The 24,684-nt window shown below is 43.9% G+C and overlaps 1 long non-coding RNA gene across 2 annotated transcripts; it reads left to right on the forward strand.

The window, feature by feature from the left end:
* The first annotated feature begins 206 nt into the window (after positions 1-206).
* On the forward strand, positions 207-24,073 carry LOC122464052. Of its 2 annotated transcripts, XR_006287899.1 has the most exons (6): positions 207-479; positions 1,261-1,395; positions 2,350-2,431; positions 2,907-2,985; positions 20,504-20,595; positions 23,411-24,073. It is a non-coding gene; the product is annotated as an uncharacterized LOC122464052 (long non-coding RNA). The 2 variants fall into 2 exon arrangements; XR_006287898.1 differs by lacking the exon at positions 1,261-1,395 and having other exon boundaries at positions 210-479.
* The last annotated feature ends 611 nt before the right edge of the window (positions 24,074-24,684 follow it).

Raw genomic sequence — 24,684 nt, forward strand, 5'->3', positions numbered from 1 at the left:
ACCACAGAAATATCTCTTAATTCTCATATTTCAATTCATTTCAGTGCTACCAAGATCCTCTTTCATGAAACAGCAGTTCTGTGTTGTTGCTGTTTTCAGTTGGACTCTAATGAGGAGGTGTGGCCTCCATCGGAGGCGGACTCGGAGGAAACGCGGCAAACTACCTCATGGGCGGAACTAGGAGGGCCATGCCCTGCACGCCAGAAGCAGAGGGGTGGGACATGAAGGGGAAGTGTAAAAGGCCAGCCCAGCGGCTCAAGTGGAAGGGAGCTGCTTCCCCACTGCTGAAGTAGGATGCCAAGGAGAACAGCTGCTGCTCCAAAGACTTGCATGAGCTTCCAAAGAGTCCTGCCCCTCTCAACACAGAGGAGTTGTTACTGCTACCCCTGGTGGCGCATCCTGAGGAGACGGAGGACAACTGCTGGGCTGCTTCCAGGGGAACCAGACTACTGTCTTGCTGTGGTGCCACCGGAAACACGGTCAGTGTGTTGCAGGTGGAGTCCCCACTGACCTAGTGGCAGACCACTCTGCCACTGTTCGGGCCCTGGGCTAGGACACAGTGGAGTTGGGCAGGCCTGTCTCCCCTTACCCCTGCCACCCCACTTCTGGTGTGGCAGTACTTCCCCCCCCTTAGGCCAGGAGGCCTGCACTCCTCAGGCACCCCTGCCCGGGTGCCGTAGGTTGTGCTTGGTGCTCACCCCGCCCAGAGCCCCATAGACTGCTTGGTGATCGTCCCTGCTGGAGCCCCATAGACTGTGGTTGGTGCTACAACTATGCCTGATTGCAGGCCAGAGCCCTGACTGTTTTCTGCTCCGCCCTGCTTGAGGGCTGGGGCCCACCAAGTACCATTAATTCCCCCTTTCTTTGTTTGAAAAGTACTCTAGACTGTGGATGTGGAGGGTTGGCCCTGCCCGCTTACATGGACTTTCACAGAATATCACTGACTATCAGCCTTTGCTTATGCTCCAAGACCAGGACATAACAAAACACAAGTGGCCTGATTTTCCATTGCCCTGCGTCGTGTGTATCTATATTTAGTAGTGCAATGTGGGTACAAAGTGCTGCCAGATTGTTGGACTGTCCTATCAATAATGGTGTGCTGCAGCAACAGTAGACAGTCACTGAGCTAGATCCCTTCCAAACACACCCACTGTCATAACTGGGAAATCTCTCTAAAGCTTTCAGTTACATCAAAATAGAGGCATTCACCCAATTAACATGCGCTAACTTTGTTTTTATGTTTGGCAACTTATTCTGCAGCTCAAGTAATGTGCTGGAATGCCATGACCTTGGGGATTCAAGTTACTACTAGCAAAGAACAGAACTCACCATTCAGCAAAGAAAGCCCTTAAGAACCCATATTGCCACAAAAGGACTATTCTAAGCAGAACAAAGGTTATTTTACCAATATACAAGGGTCTGGTGAGACTTTGGCCAGGTTTACACTACAGACCTATATCGGTATAACTACATCATTCAGGGGCATGAAAAATCCACACCCCTGAGCAACACAGTTATATCAAACTAACCCCCACATGTAGACAGTGCTATGTCAGCAGGAGAGCTTCTCCCATACCTACCACCTCCTGGGGAGGTGGATTAGCTACGCCAACATGAGACGCTCTCCCGTTGGCATAAGAGTGTCTTCAGTCTAGTGCTACAGTGGTGCAGCTGCGGCACTGTAGCGCTGTACATGAAGACAAGCCTTTAGTATCATGTTTAAGTTTGGGCCCCTGTAGTGCTCCCTTGCCCTCCGTTGCGGAGGAAGGCTACTCTGCCTTGTTGTCTTGGGGTTTAGTCCTTGGCCTCGGGTCGCACTGGTGGGACCGAGCCGTAAGCAGCCTAGAGCTCTGGGCCTGTCTGGCAGAGGCAAACACGCAACAACAGTCTGGGGCCCTTGTCCCTGCCCCTGGCCAGGGCAGCGCCCTGCATAGTCTCTAGCTCGCAGCCCCGCAATAGGGCTAACAATTAACAATTTAGGGCCCTAGCCCTTCAGCAGGGCTGGGCTGGTAGCAGGCTGTAGCCTACGCCTCCTGGCACAGGCAGCCAGCAGATCCCCGAGTCAATAAGCTCTAGCCCTTTGGGCGGGGCAGAGCAGGGAGCAGGCTTCAGCCTAAGCTTGGGGCTCAGGCAGCCAGCAAACACACAAACAGTCTCGGGGCTCAGGTAGGAGTGAGCGCCCACACAGTCTAGGGCAGTAGTGGGCAACCTGGCGGGCTGCAAGACTGTTTACATTGACTGTCCACATGCACGGCCGCCTGCAGCTCCCAGTGGCAGCTGTCTCGCACCACTCCAAAGAGTTACCCCGCATGCACAGCCAACCGTCCCCCACTTCCTTTTCTACCCCAGAGGATCGACGTGAAACTCCGAAGTGGAAGGGGGGCAGTGGGGCACCCACAGGGCCCTCGAAGAACCTCAGTGACTGCACAAGGTGAGTAACCTTCTCCTCTTCTTCTTCTTCTTCTTCTTCTTTTTCGAAGAGTGTCCCTGTGGGTGCTTCACTTTAGGTAACTGTAGAGCAGTGCCCCTCAGTGGAGGGGAGGAGCTTTGGTGTTGATTTATGTGCGGTGGAAAGCACCAAGAGTCCAAACTGAGCATCTGCAGCTGATTGTTGTTCTAATGCATCGTGTTTGGTAAAGGTATGGGCTGATGCCCAGGTAGCTGCTTTACAAATGTCTGTGATGGGTACATTATTGAAAAAGGCTACAGATGTGACTAGCACTCTGGTGGAGTGTGTGCAAAGTCCAGAGGGAGCTTGCCGATTATAGTTTTGGTAACATAATTGAATACATGTAAATACCTATTTAGATAGTTTCTGCTTGGAGATGGTTTGACCCTGGGAACGTTCTGTTGTGGATACAAACAGTCTGGATGATTTTCTAAATGTTTTTGTTCTTTCTATATAGAATGCTAGTGCTCTACAGACATCCAGCATGTGGAGGGAAGCCTCTCGGTTGTCTGCATGCTGTTTGGGGAAAAATACAGGTAAGTAAATGGGTTGTTTGAGATGGAAGAGGGAGGCGACTTTGGGTATGAATTTAGGATGTGGTCATTGGATTACTTTGTCTTTGAGGAATGTGTTATAAGGTGGGTGTGCCATGACGGCACCAAGCTCTCCACCCTTTTGCTGACGTGATAGCTACTAAGAAGGCGACCTTCATGGATAGGTGCAACAACCAGCAGGTTGCTAGTGGTTCAAAGGGTTTACCCAAGAGGGCATGGAGAACGAGATTCAGATCCCACATGGGGGTCAGGTGCCATAGTGTGGGATAAGTGCTCTCTATGCCTTTAAGGAAGCATTTAGTCAGCGGGTGAGCGAAGACAGTTACTCCATCCACCTTAGAGTGGAAAGAGGAGATGGCTGCTAGATGCACTCTGAGTGAGATAGTAGATAGGCCCTTTTTTTTTTTTTTTTTTTTTAGTGTCGATATGTAGTCGAGGATTATGGGCAGCAGGGCCGACAGTGGAATAATCTGCTTGTCCTGGCCCCAAGTATTTGTTTGTGTATGTCTTTCGTGTGGTCAGCCACTGACTGTTCAGTAGTTTATTTTGAACTTCCTTAGAACAGTGTCTCAAGTCCCGTCATCCATGGATTAGCCAGGTCTTGACATGGAGTACTGAAATGTTGGGGTGACGGAGGTGGCCTGCATCCTCTGTCAGCAGATGAGGCACAAGGGGAAGGGTTCGTGGTGGTATCACCACCATCTGTTTCAGGTACAGAAACCATGTTTGTCTGGGCCATGTTGGTGCAATGAGGATGACCCTGGATTTGTCTTGTTTGATCTTGTGGAGTACACGGCTCAATAGAGGGATCTGGGGGAAGGCATACAGCAGTGGAGCCTCCCATTTCACAAGGAAGGCATCTCCCAGAGAGTCGTGCCCAAGTCTGGCCCAAGAGCAGTATTGAGGGCACTTGGCATTGTGTGCCCTTGTGAAGAGATCTATTGAGGGGAATTCCCATTGTTTGAATATAGTTTTTATTATTCCGGGATCCATCTCCCACTTGTGGGATTCTGAAAAGTTCCTGCTTAGGTGGTCCGCTGTTGCATTCTGGCGTCCAGGCAGGTAGGATGCTATGATGTCTATGTTGTTGGAGATGCATCACTGCCAGAGCCAGACTGCTTCTGCACAGAGGGGATAAGATCGGTGATTTACGTAAAACACAGTCACCAAGTTGTCCGTAAGAAACTGGACAGTCCTCTTGTGGATCAGAGGGAGAAAGTGCTGGCAGACATTTCAGACTGCCCTTAGCTCCAGTAGATTTATGCGGAGATTTGGATTCCGTTGGGGACCAGCAACCTTGGATGGTATTGTCACCCAAGTGTGCCCCCATCCCAACAGAGAGGCATCTGTGTTGATTGTTACAGTTGGAGGGTTTTGTTGGAAGGGGACATCTGAGCAAACGTTTGTATGTTGTGTCCACCCTGTGAGCGAGTCTTTTACCCTGCTGGGCATTGTAATACATCTGTTGAGCGAGTGTCTGTGTGGAATACAGACAGAGTGGAGCCAGGTCTGTAGGCATCTCATATGGAGCCTGGCATGTTTCATGACAAATGTCGTAGCCGCCATGTGCCCCAGTAGTTGTAGGCACAATCTGGCGTACGTTTGTGGGCTGTCTCTTACTGTTGTAATTCAATTTGTTAAGTAAAAAAGCATTGTTGGGGTAGTCGTGCTGTTGCTGTGAGTCAATCGAGGTGTGCCCCGATAAAGTCCAACTGTTGGACTTTATCAGAGTGGATTTTTGAAGGTTGATTTGTAACCCTAGCTCCATAAACAGGGTTATAATGGTGTGATTGGCGTTGATTGCTGCCTGCTGTGTTGGTGCTTTTAGGAGGCAGACATCTAGGTAGGAAAAGATGATCATACCCTGCTTGCAAAGGTGTGCTGCTGTGACGGCGAGAACCTTGGAAAACACCCTTGGGACGGAAGACAGGCCAAAGGGGAGCACTCTGTAGTGGTATTGCAGGTTCCCTAGAGTGAATTGTAGGAACCGCCTGTGTGCCGGGTGAATGGTAACATGAAAGTAAGCATCCTGTAGGTCCAGGGCCGAAAGCCAATCTTCTTTCTCCAATGCTGGAATTACAGTTGCTAGAGTCACCATCTTGAAACATTGTGTCCTCACAAACTTGTTTAGTTTTCGCAAGACGAGACTGGGCCTCCATCCACCTGTTTTCTTCTGACTGAGAAAGTAATGTGAATAAAACCCTCTGCCCCTGTGTTGAGCTGGCACGGGTTCCACGGCACCTAATTTTAGGAGATGGTTATATTTCCTGCTCTAGCAGATGCATGTGAGAGGGGTCCCTGAAGAGGTATGGGAAGGGGCATGGGTAGGTGGAATAGAGATAAAAGGGATGGAGTAGCCCTTCTAGATAATTTCCAGAACCTATTTGTCTGCGGTGATTGTTTTCCAGACTGGGTAGAATGGTGACAGGCAGTCTCCAAATGGGCTGGAGAGTGGATGTAACTCTGGGATTGGAGAATGTGGGGTTCTCATGTCCTCGACCAACACTTCAAAACGTTTGCCTCAAAGTGAATGGTTGAGACGTAGACGACTGATCTTGTGGTTGTCGGTGTCTCGTCTGCCTCTGTTTGCGGCGCTGGTCATACCGTCTTTGAGGTTGGGAGTCTGGGGCAATTTGGAATAATTGATTATAGAATCTGTCCTGCTTCTTTTTGTTTGAAGGGGCATAGATTTTGAGTGTCTCTAATGTTGCTCAGGAGTCCTTCAAGGTGTGCATGGACACATCTGTGCTCTATGCAAACAATTTTTGGCCTTCAAAAGGTAGATCGTTTACGGTTGCTTGAACTTCACTGGGAAACCCAGAAAGATGGAGCCAGGAAGCCCTACGCATGACTACAGATGTAGCAATGGATTGTGCCACTACGTCAGCAAAATCAAGAGAAGCCTGCAGGGCTGTTCTGGCAGTGAGGAAACCTTCTGCAATATTGGCCTTGTATTGCTCCTTTTTGACTTCTGAAAGTTGTTCAATAAAGGTTGCTGAGAAAACATGTTGTGCGTGTATTTGTCTGGTAAGGCAGAATAGTTGCCTATGCGGAATTGGAGGGTAGCTGATGAGTAAGCTTTCCTTCCGAAAAGATCTAGCCTTTTCTAGTCCTTATCATAATGGGTGGTTCTCGACTGATGTTGCTTCTCCCTTTTGATTAACCGCTTCTACCACCATGAGTTTGGGGTAGGGTGGGTGAACAAAAAACTCAGCCCCCTTAGATGGTGCATAGTACTTTTTGTCACATCTCTTACAAGAAGACGGAGCTGTGGCTAGTGCCAGACAATTTTTGTCAGGTCTATAATGGCTGCATTAATGGGTAGTGCAACCTTAGCTAATCGAGAAGCTTGGAGTATATCTGTCAGTTTATGCTGTGTCTCTGCCAGTGATATGTCAAGGGAGTCAGCTACCTGTTTAAACAGATCCTGTAAGGATTTAAAGTCCTCTCCAAATGTGGGGGGTGGCGGCATTATTGTGTCATCTGGTGATGAAGAGATATGGGTAGGTGGGAGGCACCATTGTCTGGGTTTTCTTCGGCTCCACTGGTGCCAAGCTAGGAGGCTTGGCTTTGGTACGTGCACCTCCATGAGAGCTAGACTGCACTGGGACATCGTGGTACTAGATGTTCCCGGTGCCTTGTGGTCGATACCAGGGCAGACTCTGGTCAGAGATCGCTTTTTATGAGGTAAATCTTGCTGTTGTGAAGAGTGAGACCACTTTTTTTTGTGGCTTTTTTTTAGGAACAGAATCCTTAGTAGCCATTTTAGAAAAGGATCCCATGTCCGAGGTGGCTGTTGGCTAGGAGGTGTCGTGGACTCCAGCTCGGAGGCTGGTCTGAGGGAGTCCTCCATCATCAGGAGTTTCAACTGGAGATCCTTAGCCTTCCTTGTCCTAGCTGTCAGTTTTTTTGCAGTGGGGACACTTTTGAGATATATGTCTCCCCTCCAGGCAACAGGCACACTGCGCATGGCCATTAGAGACTGGTATAGACAGTCTGCAAGTGAGACAGCATTTGAAGCCTCGAGAACCAGGCATCTCTGAGAGGCTATGTTGAAAGGAAGAATGGGAATAATCCTGTTCTTATGCCTCTTCTGTCATTGGGAGTTACTCACCTGAGGCAGGAGAAAGGGGAGGACTAGGAAAATGGAAAAAAAAAATTTAAATGGTAAAAGTAAAGGAGAAATTAAGGGAGAGAGGAACTAGCTGGGAAAGAACCTCAAATAATAGAAATAGCTATAGCCATGAGAGCGCTGCTGTCATTGCAACCGAAGCCAAAGGTGGTAGAGAAGGAACTGGGGGACGGTTGGCTACACACACGGGGTAACCACTTGGAGCGGTGTGAGATGGCTGCCGTGCATGCGTGGCCAACCAGTGCACTGCTACTACAAATCTCTGATTAGAAGCGTAGGGTGCCAGGACACCTAAATTGGAGCACCCACAGGGACTTTCCTTGAAGAACTACCATTGGTTGTCTATCATGTGGGAACAAATGACACAGCTAGATTCTCACTGGAACATATCACCGGAGACTATGCCAGGCTGGGGAAGACGCTTAAGGAAATGGAAGCTCAAGTGATCTTCTGCAGGATTCTGCTTGTTTCTAGAGGAGGTGAATGAAGGAGAGATAAGATGATCAATAGATGGCTCAGGCAATGGGACTATAAGGAGGTCTTTGGGATGTTTGACCACTGGGAGGCATTCATGGACAGAGGACAGTTCTCATGGGATGGACTCCACCTGAGTAGGGAGGGAAACTGGCACAACTCATTAAAAGAGCTTTAATTTAGGATCTCGGGGGAGATTGTTGGGAGATGCTCATGTAATCTCCACACCTGATTTTAACATTGAGAGGGAGGAAAATGAAGTAAGAAAGGATACAGCAATGGAGAAAGGAATAGCAGTGGGTAGGAGAATGGACATTAAGAGGAAGGATAGGGCTGATACCAGTCAGATAGGTGATACTGGCAGTAGAATGACTGTACTCAATCAGGGGAGGAATGTGGACGAAGACAAGCGGCAACAGTTAAGATGTTTGTACACCAGTACAAGGAGACTGGGTAACAAAATGGAAGAACTAGAACTACTGGTGCAGGAAGTGAAACCAGATATTATAGGAATAACTGAAACATGGTGGAATACTAGTCCTGACTAGAGTACAGGTATTGAGGGGTATGTGCTGTTCAGAAAAGACAAAAATAAAGGCAAAGGTGGTGGAGTAGCACTGTATATTAATAATGAGGTAGACTGTACAAAAATTAGAAGTGATGGAATGGATAAGACCGAGCGTGTTTGGACCAAAATCTCTTTGATGAAGAAAGCTGCTAGAGGTTTCCCTGATATAGTGCTTGGGGTGTGCGACAGACCATCAGGATCTGATCTGGATATGGACAGAGACCTTTTTTAATAAAATATGTACTACTGGGAACTGTGTGATTATGGGAGACTTTAACTTTCCAGATATAGATTGGAGGACAAGTGCTACTAATAATAGTAAGACCCAGATTTTCCTGGATGTGATAGTTGACAGATTTCTTCACCAAATAGTTGGTGAACCAACAAGAGGTGATGCCATTTTAAATGTTATTTGTGAGTACTGAGGACCTCATAAAGGAACTGGTTGTAGAGGACAACCTTGGTTTGAGTGATCATGATTTAATTCAGTTTAAACTAAATGGAAGGATAAACAAAAATAGATCTGCAACAAGGGTCATTGCTTTCTAAAGAGTTAACTTAAAAAAAATTAAGGGAATTAGTTAGGGAAGTGGATTGGACTGAAGAACTCAAGGATCTGAATCTGGAGGAGGCTTGGAATTACTTTAAGTCAAAGTTGCAGAAGCTATGTAAAGCCTGCGTACCAAGCAAGGGGAAAAAATCCTAGGGAAGGGTTGCAGACCGAGCTGGATGAGTGAGCATCTCAAACAGAAATAATCCAAACAGATTACAAGAAAGCAGAAGGCCTACAAGTAATGGAAGATGGCAGGGATCAGCAAGGAAAGCTACCTCTTGGAGATCAGAAAGCATAGGGATAAAGTGAGAATTGCCAAAAGCCAAGCAGAGTTAGACCTTGCAGAGGGAACTAAAACCAATAGTAAAAGGTTCTCTAAAAAGAAAAAGTGGGACCTCTAAGCTCTGAGGATGGGGTGGAGATTAAATATTATCTATGTATGGCCCAACATCTAAACAAATATTTTGCCTCAGTTTTTAATGAGGCTAATGACAAGCTTAGAAGTAGTGGCAGGTTGGCTAATAGCAATGAGAATATGGAGGTAGAAATTACCGCATCCAAGGTGGAAATCAAATTTAAACATCTTAATGGGACTAAATTGGAGTGCTTGGATAATCTCCATCCTAGAATATTAAAGGAACTGGCACATGAAATTGCAATTCCAACAGCAAGGATTTTTAATGAATCTGTAAACTCGGTCGTACCCTATGACTGGAGAATTGCTACTATAGTTCCTATTCTTAAGACAGGTCTGTAGTTTCCTGGATCACTTTTGTCTGTTAGTTTCACCTCAGTTGTATGCAAGGTCTTGGAAAAAATTTTGAAAGAAAAAGTAGTCAAGCCATAGAGGTGAACAGTAATTGGGACAGAATACAACCTGGTTTTACAAAAGATTGTGCAAAAAAATCAGTTATCTTCTCCAAAGAAGGAGATCAGGTTGGTTTGGCACAAAGGAAATGCAGCAGATCTAATTTAACTGATTTTTAGTAAGGCATTTGATAGAATTCCACCTGGGAAATTATTAGTTAAATTGGAGGAGATGCGTATTAATATGAGAATTGAAAGGTGGATAAGGAACTGGTTAAAGGGGAGATCAGAATGGGTCACACTGAAAGGTGAACTCTCAGGCTGGAGGGAGGTTACTAGTGGAGTTCCTCAGGGATTGGTCTTGGGACGAAATCTTATTTAACATTTTTTATTACTGACCTTGGCATAAAAAGTGGGAGTGTGTGAATAAAATTTGCAGATGACACAAAGTTGGGAGGTATTTTGAATATGTAGGAGGACCGGAATATCATATGAGAAGATCTGGATGATCCTATAAAGTGGAATAATAGAAATGGGATGAGACTTAAAAGTGCAAAATGCAAGGCCATCCTTCTAGGGACTAACAACAAGAATTTTTGCAATAAACATGGGACTTATCAGTTGGAAGTGACAGAGGAAGAGAAAGACCTGGGTGTCTTGATTGATCACAGGATGATTATGAGCCGTCAATGTGATGCGGCTGTGAAAAAGGCTAATGCAGTCCCAGGATGCATCAGGCAAGGTATTTCCAGTAGAGACAGGGAAGCGTTAGCACCATTGTACAAGGGGAGACCATCTGGAATACTGTGTGCAATTCGGGTCTCCCATGTTTAAGATGAATTCAAACTAGAAAAGGTGCAGAGAAGAGCTACTAGGATGATCTGGGGAATGGAAAACTACCTTATAAGAGGAGACTAAAAGAGCTTCGCTTGTTTAGCCTAACAAAAAGAAGGCTGAGGGGAGATATTGCTCTCTATAAACACATCAGAGGGATAAATACCAGGAGGGAAAGGAGTTAATTTAAGTGCCAATGTGGACACAAGAACAAATGGATATAAATTGGCCATTAACAAGTTTAGGCTTGAATTCTAACCATCAGAGCAGTGAAGTTCTGGAACAGCCTTCCAAGGAGAGCAGTGGGGGAAAAAAATCTAACTGTCTTCAAGACTGAGTTTAATACGTTTATGGAGGGGGCAGCATGACTGGAATGCCTACAGTGGCACGTGGCCCACTGGCAACTGCCAGTAGCAAAAATCCCCAATGACCAAAGATGGGACACTAGATGGGGACGGCTCTGAGTTACTACAGAGAATTCTTTCCCAGGTATCTGCCTGGTGGGTCTGGCCCACATGCACAGGGTCTAACTGATCACTGTATTTGGGGTCAAGAAGGAATTTTCCCTCCGTTAGATTGGCAGAGACTGTGGGGTTTTTTTTTTTGTTTTGTTTTTTTTTTGCTTCCTCTGCAGCATGGAGCATGAGTCACTTGCAGGTTTAAACTAGTGTAAATGGTGGATTTTCTGTAACTGGCAGTATTTAAACCATGATTTGAGGACTTCAGTAACTTAGCCAGAGGTTAGGGGTCTATTACATGAGTGGGTGGGTGAGGTTCTGTGGCCTGCAATGTGTAGGAGGTCAGACTAGATGATGGTCCCTTCTGACCTTAAAATCTATGAGTCCCCATTCAAGAACAGGAATGTGTATAGAGAGACATTTCTAAGGAACTCGGGCGGACGTCTATTACAAAAGGGAATACCTAGAAGATGCATTTGGCTTTCCCACTGTTGTGCTTGTAGTTTCTCTAGTGGCAGAGCACAGACAGGAATGAATATCCAAGGATAAATTTGTGTAAAAGAGCTGTAATGAATATAAAGGATATTCTTTATTGAGGACTATGGATATAGAAACCCTCGTCTCCTCTCTAGCTCTGTAAGCTCCCAGACTAACACAGTCTGTGCTACCTAGCATCATCCCAAAAGGTTTCTCAAAGTTCTAGCCTCAAGTAACCAGTCCTGGAACAGGGACCACACTGTGACTCACCAAACAGTAAACCAATGCTTAATACCACACCTATGGCATGCATCCTTGCACAACACCTCCCCAATGTGTTTATTGGGTCACCGTGTGTATTGGGAAGTGGTCAGAGGACATTTATATCTTCTCCATTCTGATAGTTTCAAATATTTTCATTGGCGCTACACTGATATTTTCCATAATGCAGTTCTGTAAACAAAAGTAGGTCTTGTTTGCGGTGTCATGTGAGGTTATCATCAGGACCATTGACCAACTGGGATTTTCTAGGATTCTATGCTCTGACTTAACAGGTTTTCCTTTCAGCATGCTTCACAGTCAGAACTAATGCAGACTATAACTCTTGTCACCACAGCACTAAAAATCTTCCCTAGCTAGTTTCTGTGCTTGCAGTTCACTGCATGTGTAATTAGTACTATCACTCCCTTTAACTGCCCCCTATTAAATTACCCCCTTTTCACCTGATACAGTATTTTTCTTCTGGGACTTTTTATCTGCTGATATTGACAACGAGGAACAGCCTGATCACACTGGTACACAAGGATTTCGGGAATATCGCTTGTGACTGTCATTTCATGCTCCATCACATCTGTGCATCTCTGATCATAATACTAATTAAGAAACAAAGAAGTCTTTTCTTCACCTGTGAATGGTGCAAAGCAAGCCACAAGCAGGCTAAGCACAGTCAAAGCAAGCACATTAGAATCTTGCTGAACTGGTGGGCTGCAATCTTATTCTTCTTCCTTCCCCTCTGGGATCTAACCACCTCTGCCATTTTGGTTCTCAGCTCTTAATTTAACATACCTGCTAAAACTAAGGCGTATCCAGTGATCATTTTCCCTTGATACCTCCTCTGCTGCAAGCTACTGCATACATCAAATGCTAATTAATGTATCACTGTTGTTTTCAAATGATTAGTACAGTACCATGCCCTGCAGTCACTAGCTCACTAATATGTATGTATTTCCACTGGTCTTCAGCCATAAGCAGCTGCTGACATTTTTCAGATGTATCTTCTGTACATGTATCTACTGCAGCACACAGCTATTTCCAATCTTTTTCTCTCTCCTTGACCACCTGGCAGCAAATACCTTTTTTTCTGGTTTCTATGTATTAATAGCAATACTTTGCACTTCTATAGCGCCTTTCATCCAAGAATCTGGAAGTACTTTACAAAAGTTTAATGAATTTAGCCTTGCAACAACAAAAATACAAGTGATCATTCCCATTGTACAGATGGTGGAGCTGAAGCACAAAGAGCTTATGACTTGCCCTAGGTCACACAGCTACTCTGAGACAGAACTGGTAACAGAACCCAGATCTGCAATCTCAAAGTCCTGTGCTCTAGCCACATAAATTACCATTCATCTCCTCCTGCATCCAATATATGAAAAAAATATATACACCCTTGCTGCAAAAGGAGCTCCCACAAGGAAACAATGACTTCATTGCCAGTCCTACCTAATGCGTTACAGTTAAAAAGCAATTCTGTAGGATTACTCTCACAAGAGAATAATACACCTTGGGATTTCTTTATTCCACAGTGTGTGATGAATCTACTAACCTGAAAGCTCTGGAGTATCTCTGAAGTATCTCTGACAGTCAGATATGGTAACAAATCTTAAGTAATCATGTCAGTTCCTTCAAAAATATTCTAGAGCATCTAGTGAGTAGTAAAAGAGTTGAGACCTCTAATGCAAATATGACTATCTTCATGCTACAGCAAAGTCCATACAAGATCAAGCTTCCACACACACCGTCCTACCGCAGTTGTTTAATCATGTGGGTGGTTGTTTTTTGTGTGGTATCATCAGAAGATATATGGAGGAAAATGCTGATTGAATAATCAAACCCTACCAAAGGAAATAAAGAAATTCAGATGCTCAGCCAGCTTACTCAGCAGCTCCCCAATACGCGATCGTTATTATAATTTACCATACAGCAATGATAAGAGGCCTCCACCAAGATTGGGGACCCATCATACTGAACATACACATGGACCCAGAGTAAAAGACAGCAACAACCTTGAATATCTTATAATCTAACTAGAGAAGAGAGAGGCTGGTAAGTGAAACTGAGGCACAGATGAAGGGGAGGGAGGATGGAAGTAACTTATAGCAGCCCTCAAAAGGGTGCAACTTACTTCCCCTAGCCTGCCTATCCAGATCCACTGGCCAGTAAACAGAGGGTGGAACCTGGGCTCTCACCATCCCTCTCATCCTCCTTGTTTAGCTCCAGTGCTCTGCGCAGGACCCAGCCTCAGGGTCCCAGTAGCCCTGACTCAGAAGCATACAGGAGTGGGGGAGTCTAAACCCCTGTATGACTATGTTAGGGTTCCTCACAATCTGACCCCAAGATTTCATTCTGCCATTGTGGACCTCGAAACATGCCTTCCTCAAAAAAAGAGACATGACCCTGTTTCTTTCGAGAGTTAGATGTTAAAAGACAAAACCACTGAGGATTTTAATTAATTCCATACCCTTAAAAATACAGATACTGCTAAAATTAAATAACTCCACACACACACACACACTTTAAAAAATTCATCTTTTGTTTATAAAAACTACTTTCCACACCCACAGTCTTGAAGTGGATTCCATAATATACAGGGTTTACAGTTTGGTTCAATGGCTCTCAGCACCCGCAATACACACATTTTTTCTGCACCCCTGTTCCAACCGCAATGTCAGCATATATAATTGTGTGACTGTCACACATCAAGAAAGCAATGGATTAAGGTTCAATTTGTCTTTCTGTTACATTTTTCATAATGAAAGATATCCATAGCTGTAGCCCATGGATGCCTGTAAGCTTGTATGTACCCCCCCCCCCCCAAAAAAAAAAAAAATAACCCACCATACCAAAAAACTCCCACCAAGGCCAGACATTTATGAAGAGGAATCAATCCATAAATCAAATCATCCCTATGGCAGACTATGCTATTCCTCTATTAACGTACTTCTCTTTCTGAAAATTATCCAAATGAACAGGGCGTCTACTTTTATCCCAGCTATAGAAAAGAATACTAGCGGCCAGATACTGGCCCTCTAAGCAGCACAACAGAGCGTCTGAGGATTCCTCTGGCACAGGAGGCATACTGGGACATGTTAGTGGAGGGCATGTAGCCAGAGCATTGCTGTGCTCTGGCTGACCCCTACCTGGCAGAATAGCTCCTCGGGTCCAGTTACTAGCTAGGTTACTTTATGGTCCTGGAGCTGCTCCAAGTTACACTGTGGGCTGAACCCACCCCCAGCAGCCTTGGGGACCAGGACAGCACAAAGATAGCTTGACACCACTATGCCTATCCCCAGGTCCTGTACTGAAGACAGATTGGCAGGATCCAAAAATCAAGATGAACATGCCTGTAATTGTAATGGAGCAAAGTTAAATTGCTGACTGTTGTTTGACTCACTTTTGAGTTTTACAAAAAAAATAAATTCGAACATTCTTGAAGGGCGGTACATATCCAAAGCACCGTTACATGCCTCTTCGCACAATAGTAACTCATCCATAGTACCTGGAGTATAAAGTTTACTACTCTAAAAAGAAAACTGAGCAAATACGAATTGTTGTGAGAAATTCCCTGCCAACTATGCTGTGGGGACTCAGTACAAACACAAGGTGTTATATTTAAAAAAAAAATATTTCCCCCTTCTGTAAGATTCTCCTTGCACTACCTGGTTCATTGACGGTATCGCAGAATGCATGCTTCTGAGACATCAAAAATACTGGACGTCTTATTTCAACCCATAGCATCAGTGAAGGAGGAAATGCTGGTGGGATTTCATGGAGGAGTGTTTGTGTCTTGGGTTTTGTTTAAAAATGTACTTTTCTCCTGACTCTCTGCACCTTGTTATCCCCCCTACCCTCACTCACGTGCATCCTGGTTAGTGGGCCAGTCAGCAGATAGCTTGTCGAAAGGAGAGGATGTTCCTGTGATTAAGGGAATGGACTGGAACGTTGGGTTCTATCCTAGGCTCGAGCAGATTTCTTAGGGCAGACTGGATGATTATAATGTCCGCTTCTGGCCTTAAAAATTTAAGAATACCAGAAGTGTGGGATTAACTCAATATTAGTTTATTTTTGCAGGTCACATTTAAAGTATGCATCACCATAAAACTGAAAATGGGTTTTTTTTGTTTTGTTTGTTTTTTTTTTTTTAAAGAATTTCACATATTCAAATCTATAGTTTAATGGCTTGAGCCACCTGTGGGGAAAAACAGTAGCAGGAGCTAAGTTAAATTCCAAAGCACAGTGCATTCATGCAGTACAGTCAGTGCTCTGAGGCTACTGCTAGAATCTGGAGCCCCAAATATTCCAGACTTGTGTTTCTATGGTATTTTAGCCTTATTTGCTTGTGTTTACCTGAATTTACTTTTAATAAAAACCTTTGAAGAAAAATCATTGGGGGTATTTTTGGGTGTTGCTGACTGACTGGAATTTCTCAAAGGTTCCAAGAGGTCTCTTCAGCTATTGTGTAACAATACTAAAGGCCTGTCCAAAAACTAAAACTTAGAGTTAAGGGTAAGAGTCTGTCCTTGATTCGCCCTGTATTGTGTGAGATATTGGAGCAAATGAAAGACACTCAGGGTGCTGCAGAACAGAAAGTGATATTACATGCTAGATCAGCCACAGCCTACCTCATCTCAACAGGGTGAATTAAGGACATTCTTTACTCTGAAATTCCTTGCCCTAGTTGCTTTCTGTATGATTGATTTAAAGTTACTTTTTTGTTTGTATATTCAAGCTAAACACCCTTTGGACTTTTTAAAGTATACCACTGAAAATGCACAGGATATTTATAGATGCTGCCTATTGTATATAGGGTTAGGTCTAGTCTCTGTTTCCCTTCCCCTCCCATGCTTTCCTATAGACTCTAATCCATTCAAGCAGTGGTCCCCAAACTGTGGGGCGCATCCCATGGGCGGTTGGTGAACCGCCGGCTCAGGGAGGTTAGCTCCTATCCCGTCCCTTCTACCCAAGGCCCCGCCCTTCCACTCTCTTTCTTTCCCTTGCTGCAGCCTGTTCCCAGCCCTAACCTCACCCCCAGCTTCAGCCCCAGCCTTGGCCCCCTTATCTCTATCTGCGTCACCCCCTGGGAGCCATGACCCCTCTCCCAGTCCTGGCTCGGGGGGGAGGAACGACAAGCAAACAGGGGTAAAGGGGGCCAACCCTGAAAAGTTTGGGGACCATTGCATTAAAGCCTAGGGGAAGAAGACTTATTAAGGTAGTCATAAATAAAATCAGCATCTCAATGGTAAGACAACCCTACAGACACCCTCCTTCTACACTAGGAGAAATTTTATTCAAGTGAAAATACTTCAGGAAAAGCATTGGTTTTTCTTAAGGGAGGGGACTAGGTTGTTCCCCCCCCCTTCTTTTCCAGTCTTCCCTTTAATAGCTTCAGTAGATTTGGGACAAGTCCCCAGTGCACTAGTGCCATGTCCTGTTGCAGAGATGCTTCAGTTGCTTATCTGTATGTTTGCTGTGTCTGAGTTGTGCTTGTCAACCTGTCATCCTTGGCTCTAATTACTTCCTTTCCAGCTTATTCTGCAATCATCTTCACATACAAAGCTCCTTTTTCCTATTACTAATCCTCCACAGATCTCAGTGGAACTTATAATACCCAGGATGACATATTAAAAGCACAGCTCCAAAGATAAACCTCACTGTTTTCGGTAAATTGGAACCCCAGTCCTTGTCAACTTGATGGTTGACTTTTGAACGACGTCTTTAAAAATGAGGGGCCTGTTTGTATTTTCACATCTGTGAATCTTTCATCCTTATACTGTGTAATTCTATTTGGTGTGGGGGAACAGGCATCATTATTGATGCTTTTTCCTAAATGGGTTTCTAACATGCGTTCCCTGATTCTGATGATACTGAAAATCCATAGAGCTGATCTGTAGTGCTAATTGCAGCTTGAAAATCCATTTGAAAAAAAGTAATTCAGGGTTCAAATGACATGATAAAGACAATGAGAGCAAAACAAAATGCTTTATTGGGCTATTATTGAATTAACAACGAAAAGATAAAGTGAGCACTTCAGCAAGGAAAGAGAGCGGCAAATCTAACAGAAATCTATACATTGCTCTGTTTGCTGCTATATCAGCAAGCACAAACTTCCTCAATGCAAACAGAGTTCTGCACTTTCCCTCCAGAGCATTCCAACTCTCATTCTCTTTCTTGCAATCTTCTGTTCCCCTTCACTAATCTTTGCATCCTTTCATAGAATTCCCACTTGGGCACCTAAAACATGTCTTACACCACAACCCTATCAACAGTCACACCACTTAAATAATGCTTTTGAACTCCGCTGATCATGCTGAATTAATGTTAGACTACAGTGTTCATTGCTCTGGCAACAAAATAATTCCTGTCCATTTGTTAGATATTTCACGATATACATTAGACTCCTCATATTGCAATGTAGCTATTTTATGCATCATGTTCTTTACACAGATGGAACTTGTCTGCATAAAGAGAGAGATTCTATAAGTTAACAGGCTCAGCATGTGAAACCAGTAAACTCATATTTATACATCAAAATAACAAGGAGTGGCATGCAGAGTAGGGAAGGCAGAAGCTGGGGCACATTGTCTAAGAAAAACCACCCTTCACTTTCCTTGAGCTTCCTTGATCACTAAAAGTAGGAAGCGGGGGTTTCCTCCACCCCACACACAAAAACAGGACACTTAACACTCCTGGAGTTTCAGGAACTGTCTTAAATTATCATAAATCTGCTTTAGTATCTGTAATGTGACAGCTCAAAATATCATGTGACAATCATACAGATTCATTTAACACAGCTGTAACACCCAATAAAGAATTAAACATAGCTATCTGTCTGAAAAACAAAAGAGAAATGATAGGAGATATGAGAAGCTCCTGGGCAAGAGGACAAAGTTTAAATGACATCACAGCATTATTTTATTTACTGCAAAATGTTTCCTCTTTTCTGGACTCTCCTGTCTCTGGTAAGGGAAGTAGACAAATACAGGAACAGACTATGTCCTACCACGGGAAGAAATAAACATACAATTTTTTTTTTTAAAGCAGAAGGCCAGATCCTCAGCTAGGATAGATCTGTGTATCTGCATTGTCTTCAATAATCTCAGAATTTGGCCGACAATTCTATATATTAAACACAAAATTAGTGGCACTGATGTATGCGGGGAAACGTTTTGTTGTGAATTTGGCTCTTATTTTTGGGCAGGAGGAGTGTAGGTAATTGATGTCCTGGGGTCCTCGAGGGAGGTTGGCAAACACTGGATACACAACTTTCTCCTAGTAGCCACTCTATAAAGAGCCACTGAGGTCATGGTTGGAGGCACCTGCTTGCGTATGCTCTTCTGACAGAGATGCCTCATGTATCTTTGTAGAGGGAAAGCTTTGTGAAGGACAGAAGAAATGGCAATTCTGAGAATGAAGGTGTGGGAAGAACCTAAAAAACCAAAGAGTGGGTTAATTTTTAAATAGAATTCTCCAGTGGTTTTGGTCTCTTTTTCATCCAACTGATGGTATTATATCGTCCCAAGTTAACAACAGGTTTCAGCAGAGACCCAGGGTGGAAGAATCCATTTTCAAATGGCACGGGGGAGGCAACAATAGGGTGACTGGGGTCACCCTAGGCAACAACAATGCCACAGTGAAACATATGGTAAGAATAAACTCTAATATTCTTTGGAGGTCCAAGGGAGATTAGCCATACAAAGAATCATTTCTGGAGGAATGACAGGTAAAATTCTTCAGGTCAGAACCTGATGGTTTTTAATGAAGCACCACATTTATCTGGCCATTTTCTCTAACTTAAACAAGCTGAATTAAAATGGAGTGACCTGTCATCCATTTTCTTTTTAAATTAAATTTTTATACCACTACCAAATGTCTGCTAAAATATGTGGAGTTTTCTCTAATACTTTTTGCCTGCAGGCTCAAATTTCTCATCTAGCAATCAGAACTAAAAGCAATGTAGGAATCTGGATAAAGCATTTAAAAACGACTTCTTAAAGACAGGCTATTAAAGCTTCCTGCAGGCCCACAAGATTTTCTTAGCAGATAATCTGTTTTTCTTGCAACAGATACAATTTGTCACACATTTTCAGTCTGATGATGTTTTCTGAAATACACAAAAAATCCAGGAGGACTGGAAGCAAGTAGCTTGTATCGATGAGGAAACTGGAAAGGAGGAGGAAGATGGAACTGGACTTCAGATGCATGTGTCATCTGCCCTAATGAGCAGACTGTCTTGCTTGAACCTCATGTATTTGAGAAGCCAGAAGAGGGGAAAGACTGCTTGCTGGAGGAAACAGAGAAGCTATGCTAGTTTCTGAATGACAGCCAGGAGCATGCCCATTACATTAGAATATTGCACCGCTGAAAAAATGTTATAATGACTGCTGATTTCCATTTTCCTTTAATTTACTTCATTGAAAACTGACAGATTGATTGCTTAGCATGGTTGTTAACTTTTATGATTCCAGCAGCTGTCTTGGACCATTATATAATTTAGAAACTCAGCACACACTTAAAAAAATAAAATACAATAAAAATTGTAACTTACCCAGTTAGAAAATGGCATACTGACTACAACTGAGTGCAGAGCATAATGGATGGGATTGACATTTCTAAACAATGGGATCATTGTCAGAGTGTTGATGTGTCTAGACCAAAAAGAGTCCATCTAAGCACACATAATGGGAACCATTTTGCAGAATTACCTATCCATCTTGATAAATTATTAACAGGGCTATCTACTGATGGTGAGAATAGCATGTCTCCTCTGTTTACAAATGCTGTGGTAACCTGAGCATTGGGGTTTAACTAAATCTGATTTAGTGGACTTGAACTTGAGAAGCAAGGCGTTAGACATCTGTTTCTGTAACTCTGAAGGTCTTTAGTATTCTCAATAGCTGTTCATTCTTTTGCTTTTTCAGACGTCACAAGAATTCTAACAAGCAAGTTCACAGACGGCAAAGGAGCACCACTGAACTGTACACATTCACGCAGGCTGCTTCCTGAATGACTGGTAACTGCTTTGCATTAAACAACCAATATGGGAAAATCTGTATTTCCTCATGGGTTTTACACCTCCTTCTCACCTCATTTTTCTTTCACTTTTGATTATTACATAAATTGACTTCTTTCCTCCCTCCCTCATTTTCTTGTCAGGTGACTTGAGGGTGGATTGTCTTTATTCTGCAGAAGGAATAATTTGACATACTGCATGCAATGAAATAAGTAACATGTCAGGGGAAAAAACAAAACTGAACATTTAAGACCCTGGGGGAAAACTTATGTCTACTGTGAAGTATTCCCAACAGATATCGTTATACTGTACAATACTAATCTTTTTTTATGAGTCTTGGCAAAGTGAACTGTGCTTTAAAAAATACCAAACAAACTAACATTTTGTTAGATTAAGATTTTATCTAAATCTCAGACTTCACACTAGGTCTAGGGAGGGCTGGTCACTCAGAAGCTGCAATGGAGTTTTGATCACAGCGGGAAACATGGAAATGGAATGAAAGGGGGAAGGGGAGAGACCAGCTCCATTGCAAATGACATTAATCCTTCACTTCATTATTAATTCACTAATGATCATAATTAATTTATTTGGCATTAATGAAGCTGTCATCTGCATTTCCACTCAGTGTCCTGGATAAGAGTAAAGGCTTTTCTGTGAAGCAATCCGCCTTAAAGTGTTGGGGCCGGATCCTCAGTTGGTTTTCATTAGAGCTATACTGATTTACACCAGCTGAAGATATGACCCATACTGTGCACAAATTACTTGCTCGAATCAATGATGGCTTTAAAAATTGTTTCAGAAATCATGGAGGTGAAGGTGGGGAATCAAACACAATCAGCTATAGAATAAGCACAGGAAAAAGAACATACACTCTAAAAAACCTCTTTTCTTCACAAAATTTTCCAGAGCTTCTTTGATTCAAGAGCTTCTGTGTGTGTGCTCACTATGGGCTAAATACTTGGCCAGTTTGCACAGCAAACATGTTCCCTTGTGCAAACTACCCATAACACAGGTGGCAGCGCAGGAAGGGAAGAAGGCTCCAGAGCAGCGGTCCTCAACCTATTTATCACTGTGGGCCGCACATGCAGCCCACAATATGTTACCTGAGCCGCAGATTGAGAACCACAGTGCTCCCCACAGTCCCCCATGCCCAGCGCCCCTCACCCAGAGACACCTCCACAGAGCAGGACCAGGAGTGGAGCCCTGGGTGCAGGGCTGGGCGGCAGGACCTTGAACCCCGCCGTGCGGGGCTGGGCAACTGGCTGCCGCCGCGCAGGGGCCAGGCAGCCAGCAACCAGGACCTGAATCCCGCCATTCATGGTCTTTCACATGCGCAGAGCCGGGTAGGGCCAGGCAGCCTAAAACCTGGGGGTGCTGCAGCACCTCCACAAACCTCTAGTTCCCAGCACCCCCACCACCTCACTGCCCAGAATGCCTCCGCTCCCCACAAACCTGCCCAGAGCCCACTCTCCTGCACTTTGCCCCACTGTGGCACTCACTAGCCCCCTGCTGGCAGGAGCGCTCCAACAGGCTGCCAGACACTGTCTCCCCCTCAGCCTGCCCCACTTCCTTTCAGACCAGAGCGGCAAATTTTGAATTTTTTTAGCACACAGCTGGGCTGCAGGTTAAGAACCACTGCTCTAGAGAGCCCATCTGTGTAGTAGGGTGGGTGGATGTGAGAAGTAGTAGGGAATCGGAATACTGTATTCTTGGCTCTACTCCCCAGCACACCAGCTAGTGTAGGTGTGTTACCGGGCCACTAGAGAATGCACATTTGTACTGGGTCTACACTTGGCGAAGTTTATTTCCTCCTGGAGCAGCAGGAAAAAAATGGAAAGGAGATTGTAACTCCGAGAAGGGATACAGTCAGAGGTATTCCCCTTTGGCTGCTCCAGAGGCAGTGCAAGAATGTATTTTCCTTGCTCAGCATAGGTGGTGTTTGTCATCAAATTGTTGCCTAATCTGTTGACTGTGTATTAATTATATTGATTACTTTAAAATCCCCAACTGACAAATTAACACTTTGAGGTTTGGTAGGGTCTAGTGACACCTCTGCAATCTCCTTGATTATGCACAAGGAGGAACAGCATCCAACTCAGTCCCTCTCATCTGTGATGGCTCTGTAGGTCCATCTAAGACAAAAATATAGTTTTGTCTTATATATATATATATATATATATACATATATATATATATATGTCACCCCAAGCAGGTGACTGAATCCATTCTTGAGAAAGAAGATACAACTTTTACATTGTCTCTCTTCAGAGTGACTATTTTCTGGGATAATGTTGCTACAGTTCGGCTTGACAAAGGAAATTCTGCGCAGATTGACAGATAAGGTATGGAGATCTGTACTGCCATTTTTTCAGGAGTGAGAGAGATTTCTAGGATGAGGTCAAGAAATTGGTTTATCCACAAAACTGCGAAGTAAGCAACTTGAAAAAGTGACGATAGTAATTTACTCTTAATCCAGAAACATGATTTAGAGGGGAGATATTTTTGCAACAGCCCATCCACATTTAGAAGCCATAAGAACCCTCCGTTTTAACAGCAAATGGGAAATGGACAAGAGATGAGTGGAAAATTTGGAAGAAAACTGGCTAAGTTAATTTTTAAGCATTTTTTAAAAAATGGCAAAAAGTAGCAATTTTCTTCACCACAAAGTTGCTAGCGAAAGCTGTTTTATATTTGCGATGTAGGCATTTTCACCAGATTATACATCACAGCAGAGGCAAACAGGTCAGAGGAAAATTGTCACCTGCTTAAATCTATCATTTACAATGCAACTCAACTGTGTGTGTGTTTGTTGCAGGGGCCAGAGAGGAAAATATGATCAAAAACATTTGGCAAAATAATCTGCACTTGTTTCCCAACTTCTGCTTGAATGCACAAATCTCAAAGAAATTAGAGTAGGCTGCTTGTTGTGGGGATTTTCCTTGTGTATTGTTGTTGCTTTGTTAAGGTAAGTAGGAAGAAGATGGGAGAGAAGACTGGATTCTTCAGGGGATCAGTATTGGTAATAAGACATGGAAGTCATTTGTTCAAATACAGCACAAGATCATAATCTGCAATGATTGTTCCCTGCCCATTCTGAACTGTGCTGTAGGTCTCAGTCCAGCAAACTACAAGCCTAACTTTAGACACATGGACGAGTCTAATTTATTTCACATGCTGGAAGTTAGACACGTGCTTCAGCACCTTGCTGAATCAGGACCCTAATGCACAGTACAGATCACAAATGGCATGCTCTCTCTATATCATCAACAAAAAGGCCAAATACCAAAGGAGCATGGAAATCAAAATACGCTTGTATCTCTGGAGACAGTCGCTCCAGGTCAAGCTTGAGACATGTTGATGGATTGTTTTGACTGTTCTGCAGGAAACCGAAGTTTTCAGTCTTCAGGACCTTTGCTATGGTATGTTCACAAGCATTAAATGAAGTGAAGCCTAAACGGAATATGGCATTATCGATGGAGCTGATAGTCCAACACTTTTCATTATAGGGTCCTGTTTTCAGTTACCTATAACTTTGTCAAACTTTAATGGTTCAGTTTGGCATTTTCCATGCCAGGTGTCTGCCGTGGGCCATTTTTTTTAAAGTTTCAGTTAAGACAGTTCAGCCATTTCTAAATAGAAGATTAGGGGGGAAAAAACACGCCCCTGTTTAAAAAAAATGCTCACAGCAGTTTTGTAGAGCAGCTGTAGCACTCCACTGCTTTGGAGCAGTGACTTGAAATTTGGCAGGGGAGGATGGCCTGTGTGCCACGGATGTGCCTTTTACTCTTTCCATGGAAAAAATGCCAAAGTTTGCCCAAGTTATGAGCTCTCAAAAAAAATAATCTGTTTGCACATGCTCTGTAGAGACTGGTTAGCATTTGGCAGATAAATTCTCCAAAAATTCCATCAGCACTGAGCATGCTGAGCACATGGGGCTTCAATGGCTGAACCGGATTTTCCTGGCAATCGCTTCTCCTGGCTACAAGGCACCAGAACTGAGACCAGGAAGATGAGATGGTCTCACCTGTGCTCTCCATGTTCCCCCTGCTTGAGCCCATACAGCAAGGCTGAGAAGGTAGAAGCATTCAC

This window comes from Chelonia mydas, chromosome 1, assembly GCF_015237465.2.
Source record: "Chelonia mydas isolate rCheMyd1 chromosome 1, rCheMyd1.pri.v2, whole genome shotgun sequence".
Taxonomy (NCBI): Eukaryota; Metazoa; Chordata; order Testudines; family Cheloniidae; genus Chelonia; species Chelonia mydas.